General features: G+C 36.3%; 2 pseudogenes; both read left to right on the top strand.

Annotated features, from left to right (window-relative positions):
- The first annotated feature begins 512 nt into the window (after nucleotides 1–512).
- Nucleotides 513–2820, top strand: LOC116120308 (annotated as a pseudogene).
- A 2683-nt stretch (nucleotides 2821–5503) lies between these two features.
- On the top strand, nucleotides 5504–9997 carry LOC116120307 (annotated as a pseudogene).
- Nucleotides 9998–12112: the final 2115 nt, after the last annotated feature.

The raw sequence follows: 12112 nt of genomic DNA, 5'->3' as shown, positions 1-12112 counted from the left end.
TAGGTCACAGATGACATTGTGGCGGTTTCAGCTGCGTTGCTTCCACTCAGAGAATCACTTTAAACCATGTAATTAGCCTTGTGCTCTATATACATAGCATTTATAATATGATGCTTTCGTTATGCTTTTCGTTTATGTTTGTTGATAATTTGGAATAAAATGTGATTGTTGTCAGATGTTGATGATACATTATTATTTAGGTGGATTGTTGTTTGTTTACTATTAAACATCGATGAGCATCGATTTTTTTTTTTTGTTTTTCTATTAAGAATCTATGGGCGTCGATTTTTTCTTTCTTTTCTTAGAAAACCAGTCCAAATGTGGTAAATCTTCCTTTTTTCAGGCTGATTATGTAGAGGTTGCCTTGTCCAATCCAAGGGGGAAGCTCTCAAACTTGTCATGTAGGCCTCAAGTGGAGACATCCTTAATGTTGTTCATTATTAGCAGTAAAAGGAGGGAACTTCGCTGAAGACCTTACCAAATGAAATGATGAGGCTGAAAGGAAACAACCCATGATTGCACTGATGTGGCCTGGTTTGGGAACAGAAATATCGCATGATTCCACTGATGACCTCTGGTTTCGGAAAGAGAAACATCCCTGATTTCACTGATGATGGCCGGTTGTGTTCTGAGGATAATAAGTTTCTGAGCACCAAGATGTAGAAGTTGTCGCCTCTGTTTCATCTTTGGAAGAAGACCTTTCTCAGGGTGCCGAGGATTTGAAAAAGCCAGGAAGCCTTCTTGAAAAACTAAGGCTATTCGCTTACATGTATTAGCGTCTAAACAATGGAACAACTTCTCAACCCAACTATTCATGGGTACGCAAATTTATTATAAGGTATTATAGTACTATGTTCCATTAGCAGAGCCTGGATTCTTGGGTATTCTTAAGTGCTTGCGGAGTGGGACATAATAGCTGGCTCCAATATTTAACCTCTCAGTATTTCATGGATTCTTGATGGACTTTAAAAGAATAAATTCTATGATTCTTCCATGGCCATATTTAATTCTATATGCTGCTTTTTTCTTGTACCATTTCTTTACACATCTCTCACTCATCAAGCTTGGTAATTTATGGAATGATAAACTGTTTCAATTACCAACTGCTGTTCATTTGGAAGTAATCTGGGTTACCATGGTATGTTACTTTCTGCCTTCTAAACATAATTTTTTTTTTTTTTTTTTTTTTTTTTTTTTTTTTTTGTGCCTAGCCGACATTACTTGGAGGTCAACAAACTTAATTCATTATCTGGCTCTAAAGGCCTTGACATCGAGCAGCTAAGGGAAGATCTCTCTTTTACTGGTCTTTTGAATTTGAAGACTATCAATTCATACGTTCTTGCAGTCTAAATGCCGGAATCCAACTATTGGAGAACCGGAATACTACTTCTCTAGAAAAAAAAGAGAACATGTGTGGGGAAGTTGCACTCAGGAAATATTGTACCAACAGCAAAATGAGAAGTTCACAGTTAGAGCGATGGACGAAGAAACTGTTGTCCAATAAAGGTTATCGTTGGGCTCACTTCGGGGTAGCAGAACTACTCAAGTTATGGTGACAATTGGGCAAGAGGCCACCGAGAGTGACACACTTATAGGTGACGTCTTAAGGCTGGTGCCTCCATTATTAGGATAAACTGTGCTCATGGAAAACCCGTGTCTGGAGTGAAATAATCAGAAGAGTAAAAAGAACTTCTCCCTGCTGGAGATGCCATGTCGAATTCTTATGGATTTAGCTGGACCGAAAATCTTACAGGGAGCTTGAAGCTGGTCCATGTGTAACAAAATATCCCCCAAGAAAAATGCTACTGGAAATGTGATGTTTCCAGCTCAAGTTTGGCTTTCTACAAAGGATCAGATCCTCCCCTCCTTCTCAGTTGTCTCCTGATGCAGCTCTATTCTAGTGACCAAAGATTTCTCAGTGAGTCAAGGAAGGTGATACTTTGAAGTTTTATGATGCCAGAGGGAAAAAAGGACTCTCAAGACAGTTTCATGTTTTTTCTGGTACAGGGTTGTGGCTGAATGTACAAGGACTGCTTATGTTCAGTCTGGGACAGAATGTATACTAAAGGAAAGAAAGGTAGGCTCTTAGCTGGAAAGGTGGTGGATGTCCCTGCCAAAGAGAAAATTATCAGATTGAGAGTTGGAGACCTGCTAGTCATATCACGAGATAGTTCATTGGAACAGGAAGATTTGTCTGGTCCAGCTAGTGGTGCTCATAGGATAACTTGTTCTTCTGGCTATCTATTTGATCGGTCAAACCTGGAGAGCCTATTGATGATGGAAAGATTTGGGGGTAATCCAGGGAGCAAGTAATTCAGAGATTGTTGTCTTTCACTGTGCCGGTCTTAGAGGTACTAAACTTGGATCAGAGAAATCATAAACATCCGGAAAGCAATATTCAGTTTGAAGGTCTTACTACAAAGGATCTCAGGATCTTGAATTGTTGTCCTTGCATGCTGACATGGTGGGTGTTTCTTTGTTCGAGATATTAGTGATAATGTTGTGCTCGTCAAGAATGGAGAAACGGAAACTTCAGAACCTGGGTATTATTTTGAAGATTGAGACAGAGTGGGTTTGAGAAATTGCCTCTTATGCTTTTGGAAGCTATAAATCATCAAATCCTTGGGGGTTATGATTGCGAGAGGAGATCTTGCAGTGGAGTGTGGGTGGGAAGGGTTGGCTGATATACAGGAAGCAATTCTGTCTATTTGTGGAGCTGCCCATGTACCAGTCATTTGGGCAACTCAGGTTCTAGAGTCACTTGTCAAGTTGTGTCCCTACCAGAGTGAGATTACCGATGTTGTCAATGGAAGGAGGTAAGTGTCACTTCGTTACCCTGGAAATTCATTATATGATCGGAGAAGTTCATGATGAAGGTTCATTCACTCTTGCTCGTGTATCCATGGCCTGACGAGAATGATAAGACCATATAGCCAAATTTTTAGATTTTCCATTGGTACCTAAGATTATTAGCATTTACTACTGCTTTTGCAAGTCAGTTAATTTCAAAAAGGATGGTGTTCTCCTTGGTCTCAAGACTAATTAAAACACACGTTACCTTTGTGTTGGCATCTTGCCTTAAAATGTAGGCTTATCGCAGTTATTTCAGTTGAAAATAGTGTTGAGACCAGTTTTGATCTGAAAATCTGCATAAGCTGTAGGATGAGAACGCAAATTCATTATGATTAATTGGGTCAAGCCAGGTATAATTATTCTGTGAACGTGCACAGAGTTGTTTTGGATCTTTCTTAGTAGGTTTTTTAGTTTGTTACTAGCATAATACTTATCTTTAATTTTTCTAGAAAAATTGCGCTAATACAATAATATAGGTAGGGATTAAGCGAAGTAGTTATTCTTTTTTGCAGGGGAAGCTGCGTATGTTAAACAAAGGAAAATATATTGTGGAAGCTGTTTCAACTTTGGATACATCCTCCACTAACACTTCTCAGACGAAGCAGAACTGAAGCCTCTTCTACTTTGGAGCCACTTTTTTCACTGAAAAGTTTTCTCTTGTATATAACCATCCTTTTCTAATGAGCACACTAGATGAGATTAACTCAACTCCGTACATTGTCTTTGCTTGAATGCAGACTAGTATCTACTACTATTGTTCTTTCAACGAACCCATGTTTTTGTCATCAGATTTTGGTGGTTCTAACCTACTCTTTCTGCAACAAAACCTGGGATAGAACTGATATTGAGGTCTGCTACCTTGAAATGAGGTGATTTGTTATTACACATCAAATTAAACTGTATAACTTGTACATTGTTGTATTAATTAAATTTTCAAAAAGGATGGTCTTCTCCTTGGTCTCCAGACTTCAGTAAAACACACGATACCCTTGTTATAAAAAGAAATATAACAAAAGGTCAGAAAGAAATATTACTCGGTCGATTTGGAACCTAGTTGCCTAGGGTTCCCACTGCCTGTCTTCGTGCCCAATCTCCTCTCCTCTAATCTTGGGTTCCAAATTGCAGATATATCTGTTTCACACATGAAACACAGTAATTCATCTAATCCGTAGCATAATAAATCAACTATATAAGAGACAAGACTAGAAAAATATATCCAACCTGCAATTTTCCATACACAAGGAAACTTAACATGAGGCTAGTTAGAACAATCCAATCACGAACAAGTTTTCCTCAACATCACTATCCACGGAGGTCTGGGCCATAGAACTGCATGAAATGATACATAAATTTAGTTAATAAAAGGCACATGCTAACTTGTTAAAATGGGTCCAGCAGAGAGTTAACATGATATAAGTTTTAATATAATGACAAGGAAGCAATTTTGGATTAACTTATGTAGAAGAAGAAAAGACTTCCCAAACGTGGGGAGGGGAACCACCCAAGACATAAACAGATATGTGAAGTAAGTAATATCATAAAGAATAAAAGAATAAGACCACACAAGGAGATCCCTAAAAGAGTCAGGAGCCCTGGACACGCTAAGGACCGAGCAAAAAATTGGCATCAAAAGAGGCAAGGATTTACAATCCTTAATTCCTTATGTTAAAAAAGAAAGGAAGTACTTAAATTTACACACGCTGGAATGATAAAAAGATCCGCAAATCTCTTATCCACAAGCTACAATCTTATGGGCTTGTTGCTACTATATTACCAGCAAGAGCCCAATAATGTTAATGGGCTAGTTTAAACATTACAATAGGGGTTCTGTTATGAGCTTTAAAATTAAAAGATTATTGTATTTGAAGGATATCATGGCAGGAAGCCAGGAACCAGAGGTATAATGTATGATGTCTTTTCTGTTTGGACAGCCTCTCTTTTCGAAGGAGGTGGAAGAACGTGGCAATTAAATATGGAGATAGAGTGAATGGTCCCTGTTTTTGTATATGATGTTAGAGAAATAACCAAGAGTAACTATCACTAGGTGATTAAGTAGTCAACTAAGATTTTCGAATGTATTATTCAAGAGATCTTGAGTTCGATCTACCTGAGCATTAGACATGACATGCACACAGCTATAGACTCCAGTCAATTCAATTAATTAGATCATAAAAACAGTTGAATTGGCAAGTAACTACATGCAGAACTCAAACTACATCTTTCCAACAAACCAAAGCATTTATATGTGTTAATGCAGTTGTTTAATAATGTAGACAACCCTCTCTTTAATTTTCAAATGAGATTTTATATATTTATATACATATATAACAAACCTTGTAGTTAACAATCCCCATCTTAAACAGTAGAAGAGCTTGGGCATAAACTTTGTCTCCTCCACAATACCATATTGAAGAGCATCTTGGAATATCCCGAAACCATACGAACAGGCTTCTTTCCAGCAATCAGTTACTCTTTCTATAGCCATCAAATACCATAAGCCTCCAAATACCTAAAAAGAGATCAGTGACTTTTTTTTTGTAAAAATTATATCAATACAAGTGCCTCAATGATACTACATTAGCTTAAAATGTTTCTAAATACTATATATCTACATACATTTATAGAAAAGTTTGGGCTAGGCCTTTTCGTAATGGGTTCATAATTCATTAGCTTCAGGGATGGGCCTTCTAGCACAACATGAATTTTAAGTTGGTTAATGATTTCAATAAATAAATATCAAATACGATATATATCCGTTTGTTTTGTTTATATTTTGGATAAGATTTTGAGGATAATATGGGAATTAGAAGGGGAGTATTACAGATAAAATTTAAAATTCTAAAAAAACCCTAAGTTTGCTAATTAATTAAAACACCCAATATATAAAAATTTTATAAAATAATAAAAATATCCCCACCACCGTAATATGGCCGGAAAATTATGTTACGACACAGACCGATTGAATCTATGTCGTAACACATGATATGACCTTTTCCGGTCAGATCCACCACTGATGATTGGAAAATGCCAGATCTACGACCAGAAGTAGCTATCAACGGTCGCAAAAGTCTACTGTTCTTGGCCATCGTTGACCAATAACGATTATCATATCTTTGGCTGTCACTACGGCTAGATCGGTGTGAATATTCGCCATTTGCGAAAGCTCTTAACCAAAAAGAAAAAAAAGAAAATTATCCCCCTGTTTGTTTATATAAATTTTCTTTTCGAAAGCTCTGGAAAACCATTCTTATATTCTAAAACCTGCGAAAAGGTGCAAGCTTTATCACCCTCTCTTAGAAAAAAAACTGCATTTTCCGGGAAAATTTGTGCGGTCATTTTCTGTCTAAACAAAAAAATTTTCATGTCGTTGAGCATCAAAAGTTTAAGTCTTTTAGGTCATTGTTTGCTCGGAAAATGTGAAAAAGGAAAAAGAAAATGAATAGTTTAATTTTTAAATAGCTTTTAATTTAATTTTTTTTTTCTTATTGGTAATTGTTTGTCAATTAGGTTATTAGTTTATCAATTTTATTGGTTTTTATTTTATTTTATTTCATTGATTATCCAGCTTTGGTTATTTAAACTTTCGAGCTTGGGATTTTATTAATAGTTATAGGTGATTTGACGGGTCATTAATTGGTTTTGTGTATATGTTGGTGAATGTAGGTCAACAGATGACATTGTGTGCGGTTTCAGTGCTGTTGCTTCCACTCAGAGAATCACTTTAAACCATGTAATTAGCCTTGTGCTTTATATACATTATGCATTTATAATATGATGCTTTCGTTATGCTTTCGTTTATGTTTTGTTGATAAATTTGGAATAAAAATGTGATATGTTGTCAGAGATGATGACATTAGTTATTTAGGTGGATTGTTGTTTGTTTACTATAAACATCGATGAGCATCGATTTTTTTTTTTTGTTTTTTATTAAGAATCTATGGGCGTCGATTTTTCTTTCTTTTTCTAGAAAACCAGTCCAAATGTGGTAAATCTTCCTTTTTTCAGGCTGATTAGTAGTGTTGCCTTGTCCAATCCAAGGGGGAAGCTCTCAAACTTGTCTGTAGGCCTCAGTGAGACATCCTGTTAATGTTGTTCAATTATTAGCAGTAAAGGAGGGAACTTACGCTGAAGACCTTACCCAAATGAAATGATGAGGCTGAAAGAGAAACATCCCATGATTGCACTGATGATGGCCTGGTTTTGGAACAGAAATATCGCATGATTCCACTGATGACCTCCTGGTTTCGGAAAGAGAAACATCCCATGATTTCACTGATGATGGCCTGGTTTGTGTTCTGAGGATAATAAAAGTTCTGAGCACCAAGATTGTAGAAGTTGTGCCTCTGTTTCATCTTTGAAGAAGACCTTTCTCAGGGTCCGAGGATTTGAAAAAGCCAGGAAGCCTTCTTGAAAAACTAAAGGCTATTCGCTTACATGTATTAGCGTCTAAACAATGGAACACTTCTCAACTCCAACTATTGCATGGGTACGCATAATTTTATAAGGTTATTATAGTACTATGTTCCATTAGGCAGGCCTGGATTCTTGGTTATTCTTAGTGCTTCGGAGTGGGACAATAATAGCTTGGCCTCCAAATTTAACCTCCAGTATTTCATGAATTATCTGATGGACTTTAAAAGAATAAAATTCTATGATTCTTCCATGGCCATATAATTCTATATGCTGCTTTTTCTTGTACCATTTTTACCATCTCTCACTCATCAAGCTCTGGTAATTTATGGAATGATAAATCTGTTTCAATTACCAACTGCTGTTCTTGGAAGTAATCTGGGTTACCATGGGATGTATTTCTGCCTTCTAAACATAATTTTTTTTTTTTTTTTTTTTTTTTTTTTTTTTTTTTTTGTGGCCTAGCCGACATTACTTGGAGAGTGCAAACAACTTAATTCATTATCTGGCTCTAAAAGGCCTTGACATCGAGCAGCTAAGGGAAGATCTCTCTTTTACTGGTCTTTTGAATTTGAAGACTATCAATCATACGTCTTGCATGTCTAAATGCCGGAATCCAACTATTGGAGAACCGAATACTACTTCTCTAGACAAAAAAAGAGAACATTAGTGTGGGAAGTTGCACTCAGGAAATATTGTACCAACAGCAAAATGAGAAGTTCACAGTTAGGCGATGACGGAAGAAACTGTGTCCAATAAAGAGTTATCGTTGGGCTCACTTCGGGGTAGCAGAACTACTCAAGTTATGGTGACAATTGGGCAAGAGGCCACCGAGAGTGACACACTTATAGGTGACGTTCTTAAGGCTGGTGCTCCATTATTAGGAAAACTGTGCTCATGGAAACCCCCGTGTCTGGAGTGAAATAATCAGAAGAGTAAAAAGAACTTCTCCAATGCTGGGATGCCATGTCGAATTCTTATGGATTTAGCTGGACCGAAAATCTTTACAGGGAGCTTGAAGCCTGGTCCATGTGTAACTAAAATATCCCCACGAAAAATGCTAATGGAAATGTGATGTTTCCAGCTCAAGTTTGGGTTCTTACAAAGGATCAGATCCTCCTCTCTTCTCAGTTGTCTGATGCAGCTCTATTCATAGATGACCAAAGATTCTCAGTGAGCTCAAGGAAGGTGATACTTTGAAGTTTTATGATGCCAGAGGGAAAAAAGGACTCTCAGACAGTTTCATGTTTTTTTCGGTACAGGGTTTGTGGCTGAATGTACAAGGAGCTTATGTTCAGTCTGGGACAGAATTGTATACTAAAGGAAAGAAAGGTAGGCTCTTAGCTGGAAAGGTGGTGGATGTCCTGCCAAAGAGAAATTTATCAGATTGAGAGTTGGAGACTGTAGTCATATCACGAGATAGTTCATTGGAACAGGAAGATTGTCTGGTCAGCTAGTGGTGCTATGATAAACGTTCTTCTGGCTATCTATTTGATTCGGTCAAACCTGGAGAGCTATACCTTTTGATGATGGAAAGATTTGGGGAGTAATAGGGAGCAAGTAATTCAGAGATTGTTGTCTTTATCACTCGTGCCGGTCTTAGAGGTACTAAACTTGGATCAGAAATCACATAAACATCCCGGAAAGCAATATTCAGTTTGAAGGTCTTACTACAAAGGATCTCATAGGATCTTGAATTTGTTGCCTGCATGCTGACATGGTGGGGTGTTTCTTTTGTTCGAGATATTAGTGATAATGTTGTGCTCCGTCAAGAATTGGAGAAACGGAAACTTCAGAACCTGGGTATTATTTTGAAGATTGAGACAGAGTGGGTTTGGAAATTGCCTCTTATGCTTTTGGAAGCTATGAAACATCAAATCCTGGGGGTTATGATTGCGAGAGGAGATCTTGCAGTGGAGTGTGGGTGGGAAGGGTTGGCTGATATACCGGAAGCAATTCTGTCTATTTGTGGAGCTGCCCATGTACCAGTCATTTGGGCAACTCAGGTTCTAGAGTCACTTGTCAAGTTGGTGTCCCTACCAGAGCTGAGATTACCGATGTTGTCAATGGAAGGAGGTAAGTGTCAACTTCGTTACCCTGGAAATTCATTATATTGATCGGAGAAGTTCCATGATAGAGGTTCATCTTCACTCTTGCTCGTGTATCCAGGCCTGACGAGAATGATAAGACCCATATAGCCAATTTTTAGATATTTTCCATTGGTACCTAAGATTATTAGCATTTACTACTGCTTTTGCAAGCAGTTAATTTCAAAAGGATGGTGTTCTCCTGGTCTCAAGACTTAATAAAAAACACGTTACCTTTGTTGTCCTGGCCATCTTGCCTTAAAATGTTAGGCTATCGCAGTTATTTCAGTTGAAAATAGCTGTTGAGACCAGTTTTGATCTGAAAATCTGCATAAGCTGTAGGATGAGAACCTGCAAATCATTATGATTAATTGAGGTCAAGCCAGGTTATAATTATTCTTTGAATACGTGCACAGAGTTTTGGATCTTTCTAGTAGGTTTTTAGTTTGTTACTAGCATAATATCTTATCTTTAATTTTTCTAGAAAAATTGCGCTAATAAATAATATAGGTAGGGATTAAGCGAAGTATGTTATTCTTTTTTGCAGGGAAGCTGCGTATGTTAAACAAAGGAAATATATTGTGGAAGCTGTTTCAACTTTGGATACCATCCTCCACCTAAACACTTCTCAGACGAAAGAGAACTGAAGCCTCTTACTTGGAGCCACTTTTTTCACTGAAAAGTTTTCCTTGTATATAACCATCCTTTTCTATGAGCACACTAGATGGATTAATTCAACTCCCGTACATGTCTTTGCTTGAATGCAGACTTAGTATCTATACTATTGTTTCTTTCAACGAAACCAGTTTTTTGTCATCAGATTTTGGTGGTTCTAACCTACTCTTTCTGCAACAAAACCTGGGATAAGAACTGATATTGAGGTCTGCTACCTTGAATAGGTGATCTTGTTATTACACATCAAATTAAATGTATAACTTGTACATTGTGTATGTATAATTAAATTTTCAAAAAGGATGGTCTTCTCCTTGGTCTCCAGACTTAGTAAACACACGATACCCTTGTTATAAAAAGAAATATAACAAAAAGTCAGAAAGAAATATTAACTCGGTCTGATTTGGAACCCTAGTTGCCTAGGGTTCCCGACTGCCTTGTCTCTCGTGCCCTCAATATCCTCTCCTCTAATCTTGGGTTCCAAATTGCAGATATATCTGTTTCACACATGAAACACAGTAATTCATCTAATCCGTAGCATAATAAACAACTATATAAGAGACAAGAACTAGAAAAATATATACCAACCTGCAATTCCATACACAAGGAAACTTAACATGAGGCTAGTTAGAACAATCCAAATCACGAACAAGTTTTCCTCAACATCACTACTTCCACGGAGGTCTGGGCCATAGAACTGCATGAAATTGATACATAAATTTAGTTAATAAAAAGGCACATGCTCAACTTGTTAAAATGGGTCCAGCAAGAGAGTTAACATGATTAAGTTTTATATTACTGACAAAGGAAGCAATTGTGCACTTGACCCAAAAAGATGAAATAATTAATTAAATGTATAATTAAGCAACAATTTATTGGTATTAGAGAGTGGCTCCTCAACTTTAATTTTCTTAATAAAAATTAATTAATAATTAATTGAACTTTTCATCATCTTCCTATTAATCATTCTCTTTGATTACTTTTGCCCCTTCCACCATTTCTAGAACTGAATCGTGGAGATTGATAAAGATTGCCACAAAGAAGTTTCTATAAAATGTGGGTTTAATGCATCCCAAAGTAAATGGAAAACAGGAAAAGTAATTAATTTCAAATTATATATAGACAAAGAAGATGACTAAGTTACCACTATAGACATCTTATAATTGCCAAAATTTAACAAAATTTTATACACTAATCAAATCTCTTTGAACTCTTGGATAATTAAATTAATTAAAATAATTAGCAAAGGATTTGTCCTTAGTTTAATGGAGAATGGCATTGCTGGATCCCAAGATTAATTAAATTCTTCGAATTATTCCATACAAATACAAAACCAAAATGGTTTACAGGAGTTTAGCACTCTTTACGTCACTTAAGTAATTCTTTTGTAATTTGCGAGAGTAGTGCTCTAATTACTTTGCTTTTGCTTCTTGTTGTTGGCCTTCAATTAGAAATTAAACTACTTTTAACATATAATAAATTCATTATTAATTAATTAACTATTTGATCTGCAAATAAACATGAGATAATTAGATCATTTGATTAATTAATATTCTTTTGTTTAGAATGTTTACATTAATGGTAGATCTACTTGGGATCCCACAGAATTAAGTCATTTGTAAATAATTGTACCAACTTTTGTTTTTCTCCTTCACTATTTTACAATTAAAAGATGTTTGTGTAAAACTTAATTGCAATTTCATCGATGGCAAAAAAATCAATAATATAACAATATTTTTATGTCCTATATCGCATAAAAATAAATTTTAGAATTTGAAATTTGGTAAATTTTCACTATTTATGAAATAAGTAATACATACCTGGTTCCATGAGTAATCTCTTGATGAACTGTGAAAAAAAGGGAGTGTATCTCTCTCCTTTTTCCTTTCTGTCAATTGCTTATTTCTTTTGATGGAAAAAGAAAACTCACGTGAGGAATAGAGAGAGGACCCTCTTTTATACAACAGCTTTATTAAGGGAGAACGACTTTTTCCCACCCAAGGTTTGATGAAATGACACTTACTCACCCGTCAAATTTCAAAATGACACTTTTCCACCATTTGTCAGGTTCTGTTAGTGTTTTCTGTTAA

The sequence above is a fragment of the Pistacia vera genome, unplaced genomic scaffold (assembly GCF_008641045.1).
Source record: "Pistacia vera cultivar Batoury unplaced genomic scaffold, PisVer_v2 Contig93, whole genome shotgun sequence".
Classification (NCBI taxonomy): domain Eukaryota; kingdom Viridiplantae; phylum Streptophyta; class Magnoliopsida; order Sapindales; family Anacardiaceae; genus Pistacia; species Pistacia vera.
The sequence above is the reverse complement of the archived record's forward strand: the minus strand, read 5'-3'. Positions and strand labels throughout refer to the sequence as shown.